Source organism: Falco cherrug, chromosome 3 (assembly GCF_023634085.1).
Source record: "Falco cherrug isolate bFalChe1 chromosome 3, bFalChe1.pri, whole genome shotgun sequence".
Classification (NCBI taxonomy): Eukaryota; Metazoa; Chordata; class Aves; order Falconiformes; family Falconidae; genus Falco; species Falco cherrug.
The window spans coordinates 18,452,195-18,475,050 of NC_073699.1; the positions used below are offsets into that span (position 1 = coordinate 18,452,195).

The 22,856-nt window shown below is 41.1% G+C and overlaps 1 protein-coding gene across 20 annotated transcripts in view; it reads left to right on the top strand.

Moving 5' to 3' along the window:
• The window catches only part of MTSS1 (MTSS I-BAR domain containing 1), a 127,082-nt gene that overhangs the window by 24,695 nt on the left and 79,531 nt on the right, over positions 1 to 22,856 (top strand). The window lies entirely within an intron of this gene.

Here is a 22,856-nt window from a genome sequence, read left to right on the forward strand (position 1 = left end):
ATTAAATCTGATTGATATTTGTGAGTGTCTGCCTCTGGTAGCTCTTGTACTGCAGTATTCAGTGACTGCTCTTACACTTAATAAAACTGCTTAAAAATAGTACCTTTGCTGCATATTTGTGTTCCTGGGCAGACTCTGCATCCGTGTTGCTCCAGATATTGTGTAGTGTATACCTTCAGGTAGTCCTTACTCTGGGTGTTTCATTGTCATCTTAGCCAGGATATAAATGGTATGTATTGAAGTGTTTTTTCCAAGGTGACAAGCTGCATGAAGTGTTGCAGTGCTGGAATTAGCATCTGTTATCTCCCAAGTAAGTGTGCTTAGGCGTTCTGAACCAGTGTCTTGCTCACTGCAAATAAGGTACAGTGTGACCCCAGGGATAAATCCTTGGTGCCACAGGAAAACGCTATGGACAGCACTGAAAGGTGTTTTTTTATTTATTTATTGTCATGGGCTGGGGGAAGGGGAGCCTGAGATAGGGAAGGACACCACAGTCTATAGCAGTAGACCTAAACTCTGTGTAATGTTTTGGAAATAAATTCCTATGCTCCTGGCTGTGGACTGGGGAGCTGTAGTGATGATCTATGCATAATTTCAGAGTGAAAACAAAGCAGGGCACAAGAGGAAAGGAGTTCTCATTGTCCAATTCTTTTGTCTTTCTGACTCCTCTTTAACTTCAGATGCTCTACTCAAATAACAAAACCTTTGTTTGAGCTTCCTGTCAGTTAAGATAAGACTTTGTAATAAACACTTATTCCTCCCATGGAGTCTTTGAAGTAAAATAATACAGTCCAGGCTTTTTCTTTGTGGATTTTCAAATATAAAATAATCAGGAAGAAAATTATTTAAATGAGCCATTCAGTCTTCCATTATACTTGCATGAAGATGATTCAAAACACAGGACCAATTCAGAATCGTTGGCAGATAATTTTGAAGCTGGATGCATATTACACATCTGTTGCATTTTGAGAAGTGAGACTTGGAAATGCTGCTTACAAGTGCTAAAACTACAAAACACATATATAATGGGCAGCACTATGTTATTCTCTGTTTTCATGTTCCCCTCTTTCTCTAGACAAGTAGCAAATGTCAGTCCATGCCTTTCAAAAGGTGTGACACACTGAGAATTGCTGCTGATGTCAGCCCGTTTGGCTGGAGAGTCAGAATGGGACGAACATTTTATATGCCCTAACACAGGGAAAGTGGTTCGGTTATTAATGGCTAGATTTTATATTTAGGGGATTAAAAGGGCTGCTCTGCAGGTAAAACATTCCATTGCCTTTTCTTTGGGTGAGAGCGTGCATTGCAGCATAAAGAAATTTTATTTGTTTTGGGCTTTTTGTTCCTTGTGGTCAAGACGAAATTCAGCTCAGGGTCGTTGGCAACATTTGTGGTCAAGACGAAATTCAGCTCAGGGTCGTTGGCAACATTTGCGCTCCTTTGATTTTTCTACCTAAGGAGAAATTTTCAGGACAGTAGATAAAAATAATTGCTATAATAACTTAGGTAGTCAGCTACCACTTGATACAGTGCACAGTGTGATGCATAAGCAGAGTTTGTAATTTGCCCTACAACCTAGTATTTTATTTTTTTTTTGAGCTTAAGGTGTTTTGCTAAGGGACTGAAGTGTGGTTAGAAAAGGGGTAGAACTGCCAGGTGATTGTGTATGCTAACAAAGAGAAAATTTGAATGCAATGCTAAAGTCTGTGAAGGAGAAAAATAAAAGGATGAGGGGGGAGGAAACAAATAAGCTGCTTTAATACTTCATCCAAGGAGTGGGCGGGCTGCTTTTTTGTTTTGTTTTGGTTTCCCCTCCATGACTGAATGTAAATCCACTTAGTGTCATCTGAATCAGAAGTCTTTGGGAGTGTGGGGAGGCGGAAGAGCACAGGGTTAACTTTTCGTATACTCAGTCTTAGTTGAAGTTCTTCTTCTCCCCTTCCTTACACAGCTGTGTTGCTTTCAGTAGGGTAGAATATCAAGGCCTCATTTTTTCTGCAGGCTTGGGATGGATGGATTGATGGTTGTTCCTGACTGCCTGATGACTTTATCTCTGTGGACATCTTCATGCAGAGCACCTACACTTCAATGACTAGATACTGGTTTTGTAGCTCCAAAGAGTTTTCTCAGCCTTAGCTATGGAACCAAACTTGCGATGTCTTAAATGTCCAGTTGGGGAAATAGAGGATAAACCATAAATAGCTCTGAGAATTTCCTTCAGATAATTTATTAGGTTAGAAGCAAAGATGCAAAAGTATCCTTTGGATAATGGGATGTGGATTTGAAAATGGAGGCTGAGGTTTTGGCTGGCGGTTGGTTTTCCCAGTGTAGCACATGTTCCTGTGGTGGGAGATCCCCTTTCAGGCTAATTCAGTCAGCCTTTTGATGTGATAAATTGCTAGTTGGCACATAGCAACAATTCTGTAGTAACCACAACAAGAGAGCTGTTGCAGCTTTTATTTTATTTTTTTTAATGTCACCAGTCGGATAGTAAAGGTAGCAGAAGATCTGTTTCCATTGCGCTTTATTTAGTATGTTTGCCATGTAAACCAAAAGGGAGCTAGTGTGTTTTGTGGGAAGAGAATTAAAAAAGCAGTTCAGACTAAGCTAGGTTTCTGTAAAGTAGGGTAATGCTTCTTGCCTTGCGGACCTTGCCGTAACATACTGTGGAAGCAGCAGAGCACTTGCTTTGCTTCTGCTTCCTCATTCCTTGTGCCTTAGAGCTGTCTGGAAGTGCAGATTCGGTGGTTGTCCTCTTGTTGGTCACCTCAGAGGAAGCTTCCAAGAAGAGATAATGTGTTGGTGAAGGATCAGGTTGGTGATGTCCGCTGGCTTCATGCAAACTCACCAGACCTCTAGGGAGACAAGCATGGACCTCGCCAGAGTCAAGGCAGTTACCTCAGCCTCACTGCATCCTAGATCCCATGAGCTGCTTGTGGCATTTCTTTATATCAGCAAGGCAATTTGTGTGAAGTCTGTGGTATAAAAAAAATGTACTTGGACTTGGGTTGTCTTCTCCAACTCCCTGAGTCTATTCCAGCCCTGGCTGGACAGAAATTATTTTTGTTTCTAATTATGTAAGAGGTATACAAAAAGTGAAATAACAAGCTCCAGTAGACTTAATATTGAGTGGAGCGTTCAGAACAATGGAGCTCTGTCTAATCATTAACAAAAGCATTAACAAAAGTCATTAACAGAAGCATCAGTGGCATTTGCATTGACTAACAGGTGTTTTTTTTTGCTTTCCATAATGCAGTCTGCCTCCCAGAAGGGTGCTCCTCCATGTGCTTTTGGAGGTGTCAGGACAGTAGATCATATATGTTTGTTCTGCGTGTGTCCATGCAAACTAGCATTCCTACTGCCAGGTGATTTATTTGGTGATACGATTCATCTGATGCTTGCATACTTGCTGCTTCCAGGGAAGCAGTGCATGGTCATGGTAATAATGAGGTCTTGCTTATAAATAGACCGGCTTCCTTCGTTTTCTTGTCCTTCTGTTTGCTCGATGATTTGTCAGGTGTTGCCAGCACAAATGTTTGTCCCTGTTGCTGTGCAAGCTGTTCACCCCTTCCCTCCTCCCCTACGTGTTAGTTTTCTTTGGTGTAGCAGTTCCCTGATCTTCCCTGGTTGAGGTAGCAAAACTTACACTGTTTGGGCACTACGGGCTCATTTTGAGAGGTGGGGAAGAGTCCCTGCCGGTTCTTGCATTTCGCTGGAAAATTAGCATCTGTCTAGGACAAGAAGTTCATTGTGCTGCGTGTCTTCCTCTTCCGCTCCCACGCCTGATGAAGTCCAACCTGTAGAACTACTTCTGAAAAGTTAAAATAATATAATTACAACACTGTTCCACTTCAGGGCTCAGAGCCCTCCTCTTGGCTTTGTGCTTTCTACAGCGGTTTTTCCTACAAACTAATCCGTGACCTGCCCTCCATTTGTGTTGCTTTTTTGGACAGGGTGGAGAAGGAAAGGAAGATGGGCTGTTTCCAAAGGAGCTCTGGGTTGTGACCTGACAGTACTTCCTTTAAAACGTTGGGACGTGGTGTACTTAAATTTATATATGCTTAGATCTTTCTACTGCTTTGCAATTTTTGCTTTTATTATTGTTTTCACCTGGGTTTTCTTGCATGTAAAAATGCGTATGTTTTCTAATCTAATGAAGGCATTGAAAAGTGCTGCAACCTTTGCAGCAGCTATCCCAACACAGGCTGTGTGGAAACCACTTCAGGACTAACAGCAACAGCAATTGTGTGTGTGGGAGGGGAGGAGCGCACGTTCATCTGCAGCGTGCGTGGTGGTGTCATGGGGTAGAGAGGTCTGGGTTTGTACAATCAACCCCTGCAATTGTTGTGAGATTCTCCTCTCCTGCAGCACTTATTACTATGTAAAATTGAAATCTGCATGATTTCCTGCTGTGAGCGCCTGTGCCAAGGGACTGGTTTCTATAGTAACTAATATCAAGGAGCTGGCTGGGACTTCACTTTGGAGCTGTATTTCGCAGTTCGATGCGATCCTGTATGAGTATTTGATTGATGACAAACAAGAAGTTGGAGGTTGTGGCTGCCACTGCTACAGTAGTAGTGCTGTGCACCTCTGCATGTACACTGAGGTCTAAAAATAAGTATTTTGCAAAATGGAATTGGAGGTGAGGTGCGGTGGCTGTCTTTTTTTCTCTCTCTTTCCACACCCCCCTAAGGGAGAGCTGCTGAATTGAAGTACTGAAGAATATGTCACAGACCATTTGTTCTGGAGTCACTTCAGACTACCCCAGAGTGAAACATAAACCTAGGAACTGGGTCCATTTTCTCCCCAGAGTAACAGGCATTGCTGTCGCCACTATCCTGTTTTGAAGCAGAGCTGGTGTTCGTTCTGCAGAGCATAATAAATAGCACTGTTAATGCAGTTTCATCTGCAGGACCAGCTTTTACCCTTACTTAGGCCCAGGTACACCTACTAAATGTATTTATTTTGTGGGGTTGAACAGGGAAGGGGATGGAGAGAGTTGAAGCTTGGCTTGTAGATTTTGGGCTTTCAGGGTGCCAGGCAATATGGAAAGCCTGGTTTGCAGGTAGTCTGGAAAGGCATAGTGGGGTCAGGTGCATGAAAATGAGAATTAAATCTTCATTTAGGATCACTTTCAGACTAAAACTTGCATCGAGTGATGGAGATGGGGAAGGAATGCAGAACCAGAGTCCAGAGACCTCCTCTAAGTACAGAAATTGGACCTAGTCAGGCAGCAATAGTTGCGGTCTCCCCACCTGCCCTGAGTAGTTCCCCAGACCAGTACTGAAGCCAAGCTTAAACTGTAAAGTAATATTATAGCGTTGATGAAACAGTCTGAAGTGTGAAGATGTCTTTGTGTATGATTGAAGGTCAGTTTTTGTGGCTGTGCTAGAAATGGAGGTGTGTATGAGCATGTGTTCTCTGCACTTCTCTCCCAAAGCCCTCTCCCCCAAAAAGTGAAGCATCTTCGAGGAGAGGGGGTTGTTGTATGTCTTCTGCATCTATAGACATGCACGCATGTGTGCATGCACATGCCTGGTTAAGTGAGAAGTGCTGTTGGCTCAGCCAGCTCAAGGGGAGCCTTGACGTGGCCACCCCAAGAGCAGCCTCGTATTTGTTTGATATTTGGGGATGCTGGAGGGGGCTGAGGAAGAAGTGGATGGAGGACAAAGAGGAGCTGCATGTGTTGTGCTGAGGATAGTTGGGCGACATCAGGTACATGTTCATAAAGAAATGAGGCTTTATTAAAAAAAGAATACATTGTTCAGACAGGTAGTCTTTTATATTCACTGTTTACATATGCAAGTCCATAGTAAAAAGTATTGCAGTGATGAAAACCAATGTTTTTCATTATCAAGCCAGTTGCATCAAGAGAGTAATGATGCATTTGAATAATCTTAAAATAATTTGATACTGAGATATGACCAGATTAACAGTTTGAGATGCAGGATTGGAAACTACCATTCAAGAATATAATTATTGATATTGTGGAGAAAACATCTTCACCTGCATACTTGTGTAGAAGTAAAAAAATCTCCCTTTCTTGCAGGCAGGTACTGTGTGAATGCTGAAATAACGTCTTAGAATAAGAATTTTTTATATTTACACAATATAGCAGTGCAGGTCTGGAACACTGAGTTGTTACAAATAAATGAAATCCAGAGTACATTTAGTAAATACATAAATGCATATTGTGATGGATTATCCCTGGTTTTAATGCTTGTTCATTTTCTGCTAGTTTGCAAAATCACGGAGTCCAGTAGACACATTTCCTTTTGATGCTGTTGTGAATGTGTATTCATTTTAAATCTAGGTTATCTTGCGTGGAGAATAGCAGCTCAGTGTGAGCGTTAGTCACTTTGGCTCAAAGGTAAAGAGTTCACGTGTAGCAACTGTAGAGGCAGGAGCCTTGGTTATGAATATAGTCAAGGGAATGAGCTATTAAGCTGAAATTTAGCTCGCTGCTGGGGAAATGAGTGCTGTCACTGGGTATGTACCGTGGATGCAAAGCCCTCTCCAGACTGCGCACTTCAAATGCACTATGTGCATTCAGGGTGGATAATTGATTTAGACTAACGGATTTTAATCTTTCATCGTAAACTTGAGGCTGACCTTAGTAGGAGTTATAAACTCCATGTTTCTCAGCTGCATTTTAACAAGGGGTTTAGCTATTCTCTCTGAAGCTGCTGTTTTCAGAGACTGTTCTTTACAGTGTATTTTATTTGTTTAATTTAACATAGCTTCCAAAATAGAGAGGGAGAAAAAGCCTGGTGCATGCTCCCAACTAGGGTGGAAGTGCTGATGTTATTGTAGGGTGATTTTATGCACTGCACAACTGAACTTAATGTTCAGAGTATTCTAAAATAAAATATTTTAAAACAAATGTACATGATAGATAAAGCTTTCTTGTGAAGGCTTTGTGTTAGTTAATGGGTTCTTTCACAGGAAAAAAGCTGATGCCTTCAAAAGTGTGTGCATCTGCCCATCATGAATATTGCCAAGGGATTTTTGAACCGGAGTGGCAAGAAGTTTGTCCTGTGGTTTGTGAAGAGGTTGGTTAATGAAGGCTAAAGTGTGGTCAGGTTAAAAAGTACAACTATTCAGTGTCCTTTCCAAAGCTCCCTATATCTAATGTACTATTTTTACTGTTGCCTATTCAGTTGAAAATGGTCAGAATTTCCACCTCTCTAGATTTTGGGTTTTGAGGTCATGATCGTCATGGATAAAGCAACGTATGTTTTCGCATTAATGCTTAACTTTTGTTTCCTTCAAGTTAGTTCCAGTTTGGCTTGAAGTTATTTTCATGTGTGATTTTTTTTTTTTTTTAATTTGTCAAAAGAAAGAAGTTGGACTCAAAATCTGTGCCCTTTAGATCTCCCCAGAAGCTGAAGGATGCATGAATAGCTTTCTTCTCTTTTTTTCTTTAAAAGAAAAGTTCTGTTAGGTGAAACACATTCAGCATGTAAAAAGCTTGTGATGAGCAATGGGAGTAAACATTAAACATTAATGATGCAGCTTTAAGTTGCATGGAAACAAACTGGGGCAAGTCAGTTCATTTTACCTTTGATTCACTGCTTCCAACAGTTATAAAGAGGAAAGGTTGAAAGGACACAAGGCAAAGATGTGTCTTTTCCTTTAGCTCCTTCTTCTAATGACATATTTTATCCCAAACAATAGGTTCAGTATGTAGATGCACAGAATTTATAATTTCCAAGTATAACTTGAATTTTTGATGTGTTGGCTTTTTTTTAAAGCAAGCAATGCAATAACAGCAATTTACATAATTCCAATGATTTCTTGTTGAAGGGAGATTTAGTTGTAGTTAAAGGGAGAATAAAATAAAGACTTCCAAGAATAGTCCCGGATTGTAGAGATTTGAATGTCCCCTGGGATGGAGGTGTGAAGTGGTAGTTTAACCACAGGACTTGAATGTCAAACATTGCCAGGCGCATCTGGTTTTTATGACCTATTTATAGCAATGAGAATTTCTTCTGGTCTTAATAGCTACAAAGTTTGTGCAAGTTACTGATTTACATGGCATCTCACACTAGATCTCCAAAACAAGTAACTCGTGCAAAGTGGCTACATTAGAAATGTAAAGTTTGGAATTCCTACAGTCTAATTTCCTCAGTAATGTTTAGGATCCTAGATATGCTGCTTTGTGTGCCTGGAACTACCCCAAAGTGTTACTGAGGCTGAACAGGTGGATACCTCTTCACAGAATCTTGGGGGGCAACAACTAGTTTTTTACACACACACACACTCTGTTTTTTTAATTTTTATTTTTTGTCTGCAAGAAGTCTGAGGTAACATTTTCCAGTGATTTGTGGGTCTGTCTAGATTTCTCTGTCTGGTTAAGTTAGTTCTGCCTTGCAGACGGAAGTGCTTGTTTTTACTGGAAAGAGACTTACCTGTGGTTTTTTGTTTTCAACTTCTGTGGGTTTCCATGCTTTTCCCTTTCTTTCTGTGGCACTAAATGTTGCCTGCAGCATTTTCAGCATATTTGCATTAAGTTGGATGACACAGAATTATGTAACTTGAAGAACAGCTTGGTTTTGCAAGAGGACTGGTAAGACATGAACAAGATGCAGTATTTTTGATTATTTTTTTAATGGAGTTAGGCATAGCTGCAGTTTTGTTAATCTTTCTTGCTCCCTAAAAACCTCAAGTACTCTTCTTACAACACTTACAGACCTTTCTCAGTGGTTGTATAGGAAGGATTAAGGCAGACAAACTTGTTTCTGCCACGTAAAGCAGGTGTCAGACTAGACAATCCTGAAAGCCTTGTTTTGAAAGCTCCACTTCCCTGGCCGTATTCATTCAGGTTTTAATTACACTATATTAAAATTTCTTAAATGCAGTATATTTGGACAAAGACCTTTCCATGCAGCAATGAACACTTCACTTGTAATAATTGACCTCCTCTTTTGTTTTCTGCTCATGTACTGTAGATTTCAATTCTGTAGGTAGAGCTGCAACTCTTTTCAGGATATTTAAAAAAGGTCTACAGGGAGTTTGCTTTGTGGGAAGAGTTGTCAAAGCCATCTCACTAGTTTAAGCTATGATGAAAACCATTTTAATATTTTTATAAGGCTATTTTTAGACTCAGTTATGCTGGAGGAAGAGTAGGAGTAGAGTTGCTTTGGCAGAAACGTGAAGAGCAGCATCCCTAGGTTGGATAGATATGTTCCTAATATAGCATCAGTTAATTAAATCTGTTTGGGGAGGTTTCTGTGGGAGCGGTAACCAGTGATGGCCTTGTACGATTTAAATATCGTTGAGCCACCTCCGAATGGTCAACTGGACAGGTAGATCTTGGAGAAAAAGTAGTTTCCAAGTTATAAAAAAAAAAGTGCCTCTTGGGTTATCCTTATTAATAGATATCTAGTGCATAACTGAGATTTTTTTTTTTTAAGCATTAAGGGTGAAACGTGATTAGAGGGTAAGTTATTCACTCCATTTATGGCAAGTTCTGGCCAGTTGATGAGCAAACTGTGCTTTGATAATTAGGGGTGAGTGAATGAATGGTGGCAGACCCATGACTGCCATTTTTGGGTTCACATATGGAAAGCATCAGGCCAGGAAGTCCCTCAGGCTCCTTGTCTCCCTACCTTTTTGTTTCTCAGCCAACTGAATGCCTCCCTGTCTGCAGACAGAGCAGCCAGTCTGGCTTCACCTCTTTTCCCTGGTCATCTGCTTCGCCTTGGCTTTGAAATATGTATGGCTGCAATGATGCGATGTTGACCACAAAAGTAAAACTCAGCTTTGATTTGAGATTCATCTTGCAGTGGCTGGTCTTAGTCTGCTGAAGAAACTACCAAATTTTCAAAGCACTGAAGTGACTCACAGCTCATTTTCTTTTTAGGGACCAGAAGGACCATTAGATCATCTAACCTGATTATCTCTGGAAGACTGGTCCAGGCTTAGTCTAGCACAGCTGGATGCAGCCATGGCTGCAGCCCTCCAGCAGAGAGAGGCGTGAGAATGAGCAGTTTCTTGGGAGTTGCAGATGCCCTGGAAAATGCTCTGGCTGCATCTTTTCTGTATAAAAATATATGTAAAAAACTTTTAACTGAACTAGTACCTGCAAGAAGCCTTGCTTGGATTACCTTCCTTGACTTGAGTCCTGAAAGAAATAAAGACATTGGGTTTGGTGTTGTCTATCATCTGTGGATTTTGCATAAAATTTACAGATGGGAGAGATCTTGCTACATCTCAGAGAGGGCAGGAAGACATACTGCCTTCTATAATATGTGAATCTCATGGTGTTCATGACAACAGCTGTGCCAAGCCATGGCCTGGAATGAAATGTCATGGCCAGGAATAAGTAACGTGTCATGGAGAGAGCTGGTAATTCCCATTTTGCTGTGGTTAGCTGCAAGAGTCTAAATAAAGCTGCAGTGAAGAGGTCTGCTTTTGTCCTTGTAGGGCTCGTGACACCCTGTTTAGCCCAGAGCTCCTGTGTTTGCGCTGGTGTAGGTGACCATCAGGTTCTTTTCAGAATTGTCAATTTTATAGGCTTTCTTTTTCCCCCCCCCCCTCCCTCTGTCGGACTGAGATTCAAAAATAACTCACCCCTTCCCACTCCTACAGCAAATGATCTTGACCGAACTGCCTGAAGATGACCTCTTTCTGTGGTAAAAGCAGGGCTACATGGGTGGGAGCAGAGCCAAGAGTGGAGGCTTGCATCTTGATTTCCTATGGACTGACTTCCGTAATGAAATAGATGGTGGCAGCGGGTCACTTAACACTTGCATATTTTGCAGCTTTTGTCTGTGCTGGGATGAGAGGAGACAAAAAGCACAGCTGCAGCAGGGGTCATGGAAGTTGCAGGTGTGAGGTTGGCTGCAGGATGCCAAACTGCCATCTGTGGTGATGCTTTGTGATATGTTATTTTGCAGTCCACTTGCCTAGAAATGAGAGCAGGAATATAAAATAACAGTAACTGAAGATAGCTTTCTTCCAGTTTCTACTGCCTTGCTGTTTAGCCAGAAGTCTGTGAAAATGTAAGAGTTGAAATGACATCAGGCTTAAAGGATGAACGTAGTCTGTTCAGTAGTCTGTTCAATCTTTCGGGTACTTTTTCCTGTGTTGCTTTAAGCATGTCCATCCTCTGCTGTCTAGAAGATGGGGAGAAAAAGAAGGGTTGCAGGTGTTATTCGCTTAAAATTGTACGAAGAGGAGAAAAGTGGCATCATATTGCTTTGCTTATTTATGTTGTTAGTACACATTGTTGTGCCTATGTGCTGACACTTTAAATAAGTAGGGTAAGTAACCTCAAGCATTTTTTTTTTAAAAGTATGATGGTTGCCATAATTAAGTCAGTGATGTCCTGTATACATTTTAAATTCCTAGTTCTTGTATGCTGTTAAATTTTTCTGTCTGGTATGCAGCATGCCTGCTTGTTTACAAAATGCCTTGGAGCTGCGTGGATTCCCTCATACTGTGTGCAGAGTGGTTTGTAACACTGTTAGGCGTGTGTTGTTCTGAGCAGAGAGATGTACTTGGAGCCACGCTTTGGATTGCACAAATAATAGTTTCCAGGAACGGTCATGAGGATCAGTAGAAAGAACTTTGAAGAGTGTGTGGATGCAGCAGGATCTTTGGCTGAAGGGAAGCCCTTTGCTGGCGGCTGGGGTAATGCAGGCTACTCCAAAACCCAGAGCCTGAGCAGCTATTTTCCCAAAAGGCATCCTGAAATAACAGAGAGGGGGAGTCTGAGCATGCTGTCTTTCCTCTCTTTTTTTCCTCCTTATTTGCACTACAAGAAGGATCTAGGCACCGAGGGAACTAGCTTTCTTTTCAAGTTGGAGAGATTTGCATAGGGCAAATTACGTTCACTGGTGTCTACTTTTGAGATGCTTCCTTTTGGAAGTAGAGGCTTTAAGCAGCTTTAAGACCACTAATACAGCATAGTGCATTACTGACTGTATGTGTCATTCTCATCTAGAAAGAAAGTGTGCTTATTATGGTTCAGCAATTTCTTTTTCTAAATTGAGAAAAATGAGATGATGGTCTCTATTCAGCCCGCGGGGGGAGGGGTCGGGGGAGAGGAAATACTGCTTTGTGTATGTGCAAATTGAAATTTCAACTATCTGCATAAAAGTGATGGGCACTTACTGAGATAGTAACTTGTTTATATTGTATCTGTTCGTGGAGTTGATTGACTAGCCTTTTCATAATGACAAAATTTACATATTTATGGGGTGGTCTTAGAGTTTGGGCATTTTTTTAATTGAATTAAATTGAATTATGTCGACTGCTGCTAGATGGTTTGTCTTTTTATAGAGGGTGAGAGATTTTCTGTTTAAGAAGACTCAAAAGAATTAACAGATCATTTGGCAACAGATGTCCTGCAGCTTGTAACATGCAATTTTGATTTGCACTCCAGACCACTTCAATTGGATGTGTCCACTCTATCTGGAGAAAAAAGCCTTAGACCTCACAGATTTTGCTTGTGCTTTTATGCAGCTGCCAGACTGGCAAGGAATATTTTTATTATATCACATCTGAAATAGTATCTTAAGGCTACTTTCTTGTCCTGCACATTTAGTATTCTCGGTTAAGCTCTTTAGAGCCTGTCTTACAGTGGCATCATATTTTTGATGCTAAAGCAGTATTAACTTCAACTGCTACATCTCTGGTCTGTATCCAGTTCCTGTGACCTGTACCATTAGTCTGTACAACAGCCTGTGACCTTCATGTGTCTTACATTGTACATTCACAATGGGTTGTAAAACTGCAGGTGGTATGACCTGCCATCACCTGCTGTAAAGGGACTGGAAATGAGCTATTCTAAGGGTTCTTTGAAAGGATGTATTGCTCCTGCAAGTTAGCTGATGGAAATGACTGGTGTGGTGCCTTAATGGATATGCTGGATTAATTACTGTGAAAGGCAGGAAGAAAATGGGCACTGAGACAGTATGTAAAACATGGAGAATCCCAGCATACCTGTAACCCAGCTGGACCATCATCTTTCTCCATGAGCAAGGTTTGTGGTGACAAATAGAAAGTATGGCCTTCCTGCAGAATTTGCTTCTTTTGGCATGCTGGACCCTTTTGGCAGTAAGCGGTGATCATACCAGTGGTTAGAGGAGCTTTTTCTACCTGCTGGTTGGCTGAAGAAGGAGTTGCACAGATCTACAGAGGTTAATAGTTAACAGTGTTTTTAATGAACTTTCTGATTTCAAGACCTTTGAAACAGTGCCTGCATGCTCAGCACTGTGTAGGTGGCTGGGCTTGCCTTCGAACAAGAGCATCAGCAGGTGATACTTTCTTCATGGTACCATCAGAGTAACAGCTTGAGAACCCCTAGCTCTTCTAATTCCCGCCACACGTACCACAGAAGTAACTGAAAATGTAGGGATTTAGTCTTGGAGCACAATTTCTATTATTCTTGAGACTTAATTTCTTTCTAAAAGCAACAGTTTTATTTAGGTTAAGGTAATATAAAATGCCAGTCTTGCAGTTTTTGAGTAGATCTTACCAGTACAGGTATCTCTAATAGCTCAGACATGTTTCATGCAAATTAAAAAATACAGGGACCTGTTTATAAACATCCAGAGCAGGTTTATGGTGTGGACACTGACTGAGGCTACTTGTTCACTGCAAGAGTGGACTGGATATTTAGCTCTTAATTCTTATGAATAGGGGTTTTCTTAGTTAACCTCATTTAAATGGAAGTGGGAGAGTGGGGGAGGAAAAAGAAATGGGAGGGAGTGTTCACATTTGTGGAGGCAATTTTTATTTTTTTTTAACTAAATGTTACCTGCTGTAAATCGTACACTGTAACACACACAGCATTAAAGTATGAGGTGGATTTTTGTAGCTGCTGGAATAAACATGTCTGTGACCCTTTGAGATTAATAATAAGTTGCATGTCTAAATTTAGCACTTTGTAGTTAAGGAACCTCCCTTGTTAATTTGTACCACTGGCTGGAATACGGGCAGTGCACTGAGAATTTATCCCTTAAATTTTGGCAGTTCTGTTTATGATTAAGCGATGCTGTGTGACATTCTGTAGAAGACTCAAATGAAATCAGGATGGCTTTGGGGGCAGCATCCTGGTCTTCAGGGACATCCCAATGGAAATTCTTGAATTTATCACACATTTTGATCTTTGTGCTTGCATTTTTTATGTTTTCTAGTTGGTGGCAAATGTAACTTTCATGTGTGCAAGGAGGGTGGAAATGTGGTAGGTAAAGGAAAAATCATAAGGAAGGGGAAATTTATTGGTTGCTTTATGAAGTATTTTCCCATAAACATTATTGGCAGAAAGTATTGCAAACTTCCAGCAACATAAAAAGAAATTTTACTACACCATTTCTGGCACACTTGGAAGTTGTGTTATAGAACAGCATGTCAATTTTCTGGACCTGCTAGTATCTTTGCTCTTAAAGAGGATGCTTGGGTTTTGTTTAAATTTTTCTCTCCAACTTCTGATGACAGGATGCATTGTTTAAAAGTGACAATTCTTGATTCATAAATAAAACCCTCAACAAAAATGGGTATCTTGCAGCTAGCATACATGTCAAAAGAAAGGCTTGCTGCTAATGCAGACAGGATTTGTTCCTGTAGTTTAAATGAGCTGAGAACATGGATGAAATAACTTTTTCCAGCTATAGATTTTTGTTGTTGTTGGCTTGAGAATCTCTTCGGACATGATGGTCAGGCAAGATATAATGAAAGTATTTATGTAAATAAATATTCTGCCCCGATGATGATACAGTAAATCCTATCAGTTCCATGTTTTTGCTGCTGCAGCTTTGGGTGCAAAAGTGATATTTTTTTTTCTTTATGCTCCTACACATCTTTTTTTTCCAACTCTATGAATTGATAGAGCACATCTGTGCTACTTGAGAACAAACAACTATGAAGTCATAGTGCCCTAAATAGCTTGTAGGATGGAAATGCTGAAGACAGCCTTCTTTTCATCTCCTGTGGGTCCTCTTGTATGGGACTCTGGAATCTTGGCTTTGATTCTTCATGCAGTCTTCACAATATCCACATCTGGGCTATGAATGTAGCTGAGAACAGATCTGCTTTAGATCTTCATAGCTAATAATAACTTTAAAAAACAAATGCTTTTAGTAGAAGAATATTTGTGTGGTCTCTAACACAGAATTAAGACAAAAAGGAGAATCCCATAGCATCCAAATCGCCTTGAACGGGTATCAGATGCCAGAGTTGTTCAGTTTTCTCTCAATTGACAAAGAATCTATTTTTTAAATTCTTGCTAAATCTTCTTTGTCACAGTTAAAATTCCTATCTCATCTTTCTTTTCTGATATCTGCATATTCTCACAGATAATCTGCATTACATTCAACATGGTCTGTATTTAAAAAAGGACATTTTGCAGAGCTTATTGTTTCCATTATTTCAGTTTTACAATAACATATCAGACCCTTTTCACTAGCATACATTTTTAATCATATTTTCTTGGTACCAGGATGTTACCAATTTAAATAGCATTGCTTATTGTTTCCTAATAACTGGTAAAAGGTGAATCTGTGTTTAACTGCTAATTGCTTTGAGTACATCTGCATCCTGTAAAAATACCAGTAATGCTCAAATATCACTACTTCAGGCACAAGAAAGCCTCATAATTTAAATATTTGAGTAAACATATCAAACATATAACGGGTGGGAGGAAGAGAAAATTGATGGTTGGACACTTTTATTTTTAAATGTCATGAGGGTTGTGCTTAATTGTGAAATAGCAACTAAAATGAGGAGGAAAAGAGATTGGCAAGATTTCCTCATTCTTAGAAGAGGAAGCAGCATCGCGCAGCTGACCTGGGAACACATGCCAAGAGATGACATGAGCGTCTCGGATTCAAGCGACTGTTGCTGTGGTCTTTGCAGTGTCTGAGGAGGTAGGGCGAAGCTGGGAGGAGGACCTCAGGACTTCCAGTGTTTGAACACAATAAGAAACAAGATTCAAACAAACCTTTGGATGAGAGGCTGAAGACTTCTGGGTGGCAGCAGACTCATTGCAGGCGTTGGCTTTAACTTGCCTTGAGAATGAACTTTCTCCTTGGAGTGCCTGAGAGAATAAAAAAAATTCTAGTTGGGTTGGCATGTTTTATGCCATGACTTTTTTTTTTTTCAATTGCCAGAGAGGAAACACTGGAATAGGCAATGACTTAAACTGTTTGGGGTGTGTTTTACATCACACAGTCCAATCTGCACTGAAAACAGGAGAGTTCAACAGTAAATTCCTAAGTTTAAATTCATTGAAGTTCACGTGGCTTTAAAAGCAAGTCTGGCTCAATTGGTTTGCGTGTGCTTTTTAAAAAATTAGTAAGTAGGAGTAAAGGTTTAAAATTCAAGACTAAACCTGTCTTTTCCTGGATGAAGCACCAGCTGTTGCCAGTGGATGTGGTGTGTGCAAGTGAGATGTGGCCTTAATAAGTCACCTGTTCAGGGTTTTGCCTTGGTGCCACACCCTTGTTTGCTGGTGCCATTTTTAGAGATAAATGACAGTCCATAAAGAAGCACTGAATCTGACATCCTGTATCTTACTTAGTTTTGGGGGAAATGCTGTAATTCAGGCTTTGTGGAAGCAGAATGTAAATCTGTTACTGTATAATTAAGACTATACAAATTGTTTTGACTTCTCGTTCCCTATGTAAAAGAGTAAAAGTTCAAATCTATCAACATCTTAAACGGGGAGACAGAAAGGGAGATTAAGAAGTTTCATATAACCTCGTGTGATGGTAGAAGAAGGGTTAAACAGATATGTGAACGTCGCGGTAATAGGGTTTTTTTTAAAGATTTAAAGGGTTGGTTTGTTCTGCCCTTACTCATTTAATTATAGTAGTGTATTAAACTTAATATTTGCAGTGAAGTAGCCAGTAACAGACGTGTTTAGGTTACATTTTTTCCAGGGGCAAGTCCCTGCAGAAAAGTGTATTTGCTGTATTTGCACACCCACGTAGGTATAATAGGCGCCTGATTTTAGCTTTGGATACTCGTTGAACAACCAAAAATGGGTTTCTGGAGTGTCTTGAAAACCAAAGCTTGAATGGGAGGCTGAGATTCACATCAGTCATGCAGGACAGAGTGTATTTGTTATCAAACTGTGTGACAAAGAAACAAAATTTAGGAGATTGCTTTGGAGGCTTTCCAGGCATGTAAAAGGAATGTTCAATCCTTGTAGTCTGATGTAAACTCAAGTTAATTTTCAAGGTCCTGTAGGACCTGGGCTCTTCCCCACATTTCCCTCATTATTCTATTAGATCTGAAATCCTTGATATTTCAGTAGAATAAAGGGAAACTGTTTTTTTTGAGGTAGCTGGCTTTGAGTTACTGTTCTTCATATACATTTACTAAAATAACGCTGAAGTCGCACAGTGGCACAATTAATATTAAGCAGGAGCGGGGGGATTAGGGTGTAGTTCAGCTTTTGCTATCATTATCCATTTTCACATGTTGCTTAACAGAAACGTTTCTGCTTCCTCTGCCAAGAAGCAGATTAGTTGATGTTGCTCCAGTTCTGAAATCTAATTTTCCTTCTAAAATAACTGCATCATAAAGTTCTAGTTCATGGTCAGGAAAACTTTCTTGCAAAGTGTTTTGAGTCTCCCACAGAAACAGAATGGGAATTGAGTAGATATTAAATCAAGCAGCATCTGAATACATAATTAGTCACCCAAGCCTCAAACAGAAGGCCACTTGGAAGTTTATGGGGTTTTTATTCAATTCTCAAGCCTAACAAGTGTCTAATAGCAGCATTAATTCTGTAGTTTGGAATGCTTTTTTTTTCACTACCATAAAAAGGTACACTTGATAACCATTACTACAGTTTGTAAGTGTTCCAGTAGTATTTTAAAAAAAAAACACATTTTTTTACTGCCCATTTAGTTAATTCATAAAAGGAAAAGATCTGTTTTCAGATGCTGAAAAGGGGGCTTCAAATAGTCTCTGGTTTTGTGGATCAATTACTGAATATCTCTTTAGTTCTGTGGGGGCATTTTATTTTCTTGTGACTGTTTTCAAGAAGAAAATGAACTCCTGGGAAGGAAGCTATGGAGAAATAATTCAACAATGGGACATACAGAATACATCAATCTAAATGTATGCTTAAATGGCATGAAACGTGTTCTGGAAGATATCCCTCAGACAAAGGTAACTAGTGCTTGCTGGCAGAAAGCTGCATCCTGTTGTCGACGAACTGTAAGGAAATACTGCTGGCTTCTACTTCAAATGGATTAAAATAGGCTGTATGGCTTCCATGAAAGTGTATTGTCCTTGGCTTGCTGAGACTGATCACTTCAAGAAGAACCCAGGGAAAATCCTTGCCTATCTCCAAGCAGCTCAGCTTTGGCTCCTCCAAATGCATGTGTGCGCCGTTGCCAAATGGCCGGTACCAGCTGTCTGTGGTCTGACTTGTAACCTCCTGGGAGGTTGTTAGCTGGTTAAACTGTTCCCAGTGCCTTCAAATATAGCAACACAATGAACAGCGAAACTGTATAAATGTATACTTTAGCAAGAGTAAATCTTTGCTATCTAACTATCTTGTTTTCTTCCTATAGACTAGCAGAACTTGATTTATATAGTTTAATGTATCCCGATATTCTTTATTGCGTTGCTTAACTTACTTTCTGAAGATGGCTGTCTTCTCCATAAGGGATAGCGAGCATGCCTGGTCCATGCACTTAGAGCAGTGAATCCCATTACTTTTAATTAACTTTTAAAAATATATTAAAAAGGAGTTGTACTCGATTAAGGACATGGGGTTGGGAAAGATAAATACCTGTGGACTGCCTGATTAGAGATAAACAGATTTGGTGCTGTGGTTTTACTGCAAATCCAGGTTTGGCAAAGTCATTTGCACCAGGTACCTTCAGAGGGACAAGCTAAAAAACTTACAAAGCTGGACAGTTCTTGTGTGATCAGGTTCTTATGGGTATGTTTACACCCAAAATAGAAAAAGCACCAAAATAAACAGCACTGGTGTTTATTGCAGAACTGTATGTTCTGGTTGGTGGGCTAACATAGCAACTAGTGTGAAATAGTACTGACAAGGGAGTGAGTATGTAATTTGGTGATTTCTACAGCACTGTCATTGTTCTTCTGCAGCTATTACACTTGCTGCATGGGAATCCCACCTTAGGCAATAGCACGTGATTTTATTTATTTATTGCATCTAGGCGTTAACTTTGGGACTGACAGTTCTGTGTAGCCACACTTAAGAATGATGTAGATTATCTTGGCCAGATTTAGCAAATGGAGATGTTTCGCTGCACCGATGACTTTAAAATCTCCCTTACGTCCCTGGAAAATAGGAGCTTGCTTACCTTCTTCCTGTAGAATCACTGTTTTGGCTTCTGTGGTTTTCTAAGTTATGATTATGGATTGCCATAAGATACAATGTTCCAAATATAGCCCGATGAGATAAATGGGGTCTCTTCATGGAGGTGACATCATTGGAGTAAATGGAAAAATCATAGCCAAATCCTATCCATTGCACTTTGCCATTTTCTTCTGGCCTCTTTTACGGGAACATTGCAGTACTATTTATCCTCACCTAGTTTAACTGAAGCTTTGGCCCATGTCCCACAGTTCATGTTAAGTTGGGGTGATATGGGGAAATCTCCCTTTCCTCTTGGTAATGCGTGGTGGTTCTTTGCGCAGCATTTTGTCCTTAAAGTTTTCACTGCGACTGAACTTAACATGTAAGGAAATGGTGGGATGGAGTTGCTTTACTTGGGTGTAAACCTGTAGTGTGATGCCCAATTTGCCCTGCAAGCCCCTAACTCTGCTTCACTGTGTCTCTTCTGTGATCTGTGTTTATCGGTGGCAGTGGGGATGTTACTGGCTTGGTGAAATCAGTATCTGCAGAGGTTCCAAAATGTGCTGTAAATTCCCTATATAAACACTTAGGTCTTGTTTTTGTTCTAGCCCTGATTTGTTGCCAAATACTATTATCCTTATTGGTCAAAGGAAACAAGGGGCCCAGGCTTCTACCAGAAATAGCATCTCTAGTAAATGTACAGCGGTTTGTTGTGTCCATGCTTCTTCCTTCTCACTGCTCTGGGAGGAGGCTGCTTGTGTTGCTTGCTTTGTGATGGCTGGGAGGCTGCATTTTTTTAATGTTTGTATCAGAACTAGTTTGGGGAAAAACTAGAGTTCACTCTCAGTCTCTGTGCCAGAAAGCTGGTGCTTGCTTATCTGATACGGGTTTGTATCAGAGGAGGGCATTCATGGGATTGCTCTCAATGGGCATAAGAGATACACTGCTAGTTTAAATAATTCATCCCTTTTCCAGTCACTTTTTTCAGGTGTGGTGTGTGTCTTTGTTGAATCTTCCATGACTGCTGCGCGATGAGAGGAATGCATTCCTGGCCTTAGACGCAGAATGCAAACTATTTGGGATAGTAAGTGACATGGCTGGATGTGGTGTGCTGTGGCAGCAGCTCTGTCTGCCCTATCCCAGCCCCATGGGAAGGGCGAAGCTGGGGGGAAAGGGCTGTGTTGCTTACTTAGACAACAGCAAATAAGCTGTTCTTGCAGCAGAAGTGGAAGGATTTGAGAAGGACTAAAGTTCACAATTTAAAAACCACTTTAGGCTCTGTTCTGCCCCTGTAACACTCCATACACTGCTAAATTTGTGTACCGGCAGGTCAGTCTGTCTCGCCCCAGTCTGAGAGGATCCCCCCCAAAATGCTCCTTTTCTTGTGCTCGTGGCTGACGGGAAGGCCAGTCTGAGGCTGTGTGATATATTTTGTTGCGAAACTGCTGTTTGTGGTTGCTCTCAACTCCTCTCGAGGAGTTTGTTTCCATAAAGAGCCGCTGCCTTTGTGTTCCTTAGTCAGGAGACTGTTTCCACAGAAACTGGAGTGTTGAGGATGGTGGTGGCAGGCAGAGGGAAGGTCACGATCAGCCCCCTGAAGAGAGGAGGGTGCCAAGGAAAACTCCAAACTTCAGTGGGGAACTGGCAGCTGTGCCTGCAAGGCTGAGTTGTGTGCTGTGAACGTGCACTGGAGCAGAGAGGCACTCTGGGGTTCAGAGCTGCTTCCAGCTGTGCAGTGATAGCAGGGGAAAGTGTGCTCTGTATTTGAAGATGACTATCACGGTGCACCAAAATGCACTTGTCAGTATTATTTCAGACCAACAAATTCAAGTGCAGCATTGCATTAGTGCCTTCATGTGACAAATGAGATGGAGCAATGACTTTCAGTACACTTTCTAATGAACTTTCACTTCCCTTAGAAGTTTTCCTTGCCCTTGTCTCCAAAATAAAAATCTTGAGAAATTAAGACACAACATTTTTCCTTCTTATCTGCACCCCAGTACCCTAAAGGGTGGAAGCGGTGATGCTGCAGGCAGAGGCAAGGGTATTGCCTTGGGCCCGTGTGCAGGGATTTCAGGTGGTGACAGTTTAACCCTTTGGAGCCCATTGAGCATATGGCTAAACAGCTGTTGCCTATTTATGTCCTACAGCAGCTGCCCTTGGCCCTCCCTTCCACAGCACCAGCTGCTGGGAAACCCAGGGGAAAAGGGGGTTTTCATCCTTTGTGCACCCACACAGTCCTGTTCCTCCAGGCTGCCTGCCTGTGGGTCACTGGCTGGCTGCAAGGCTTGAGGTTAATAAAAGAGAGCTGAAGTTTGGTGTGCTGGTGAAAGGCACAGGCATTTCTGTGAGTGGATGCTTTAAAACTGAGGGGAAAATACAAATGTTTTTTCTATTATAACCAGCTTTTCTGTGAGTGGTGAAAGGGTTTCATTGCAGGCGAGCATTCACATTAGTGGATAAGTTGGTTTTCACGCTGTGTTTCATATCCATTTGTCAGTTTCTTCCCGTCTTAGATGTTTTGCTCACCCTTTAATCCCTGGAACCCTCTCTGGCCTGGGAACTTATAATTTATTTTCTTTTACTTCCTTTTAGCTCCCATCCATCCTTAATGTTGCATTTTATTTTAACCAGATGGGAATTAAGTAACTGAATCCACTTGGGCTGTTCCCAGTAGCTCCTGGTATTCCCTAGCTCAGTATTGAGGTTGTAGGGCTTCGTTTCCATGTCTGCGTGAGTATCTTTCAGAGGTAAGGGCTGAGCAAGTACTTTCATCCACTGAGTCTTCTGACAAACTGTGGAAAGGAAGCCTGGTTTTGGTAAATCACGGGAGATTTACTCACCATGGCAGAGCTTTGATGTGGTGGTGCACAGGCGCAAGAAAGCTATCGAATGTTGAATTATGCCACTACTGGTTGGGATCAGTGAGCTGCCTCCTAATACTCTGATTCAGTCATGGGACAAAACCCAGCGGTGAAGATCTGTGTGTATTTCTTCGCTGCCATTTTAAAATAACCTAAACAAAAGGTTTGGAGCTTTCTTGATGTGCAGATCCCTTTGAGCTGGAAAAGCAGGGCTGTGAGACAACGTGAGCGGTGACTTGTGCTCTCGGCAGGGCTGTAGTCCTGTGACTAATGCAAGTTTGGGGTATATGTAGTCTCCTTTCTTGAGTTGTTTGCCTGGTCCTCTCTGTGCTTGGTTAGTGCCGTGAAGGTCACACAAAGATATTAGACAGTTGTGAACAGTGCTGAGAGGGCCAGCTGGTCGGGATGGCACTCAACCAGCAACACTCCTGCTTCTGAGATAGAGGGGTCGGGGAAGGGCTGAGAAGTACTGGCATGCTGCTTTCAAGATATCAAACCCAGCTTTCTTCACACCTCTAAGCTAGGGAATAGGTATGTGCCAGGAAACAAATCCAGGCATCAGAAAAGTAACAACCTGGTCAGTTTGTCTGAAAGGATTAGGAAATAATGTAAAATTTGCAACCCAATAGCTGCAATCTCTTATCTCGCATACTTCCCATTCAGCAGGGAGTAGCCGTGCCCTCTCTGTGGACAGG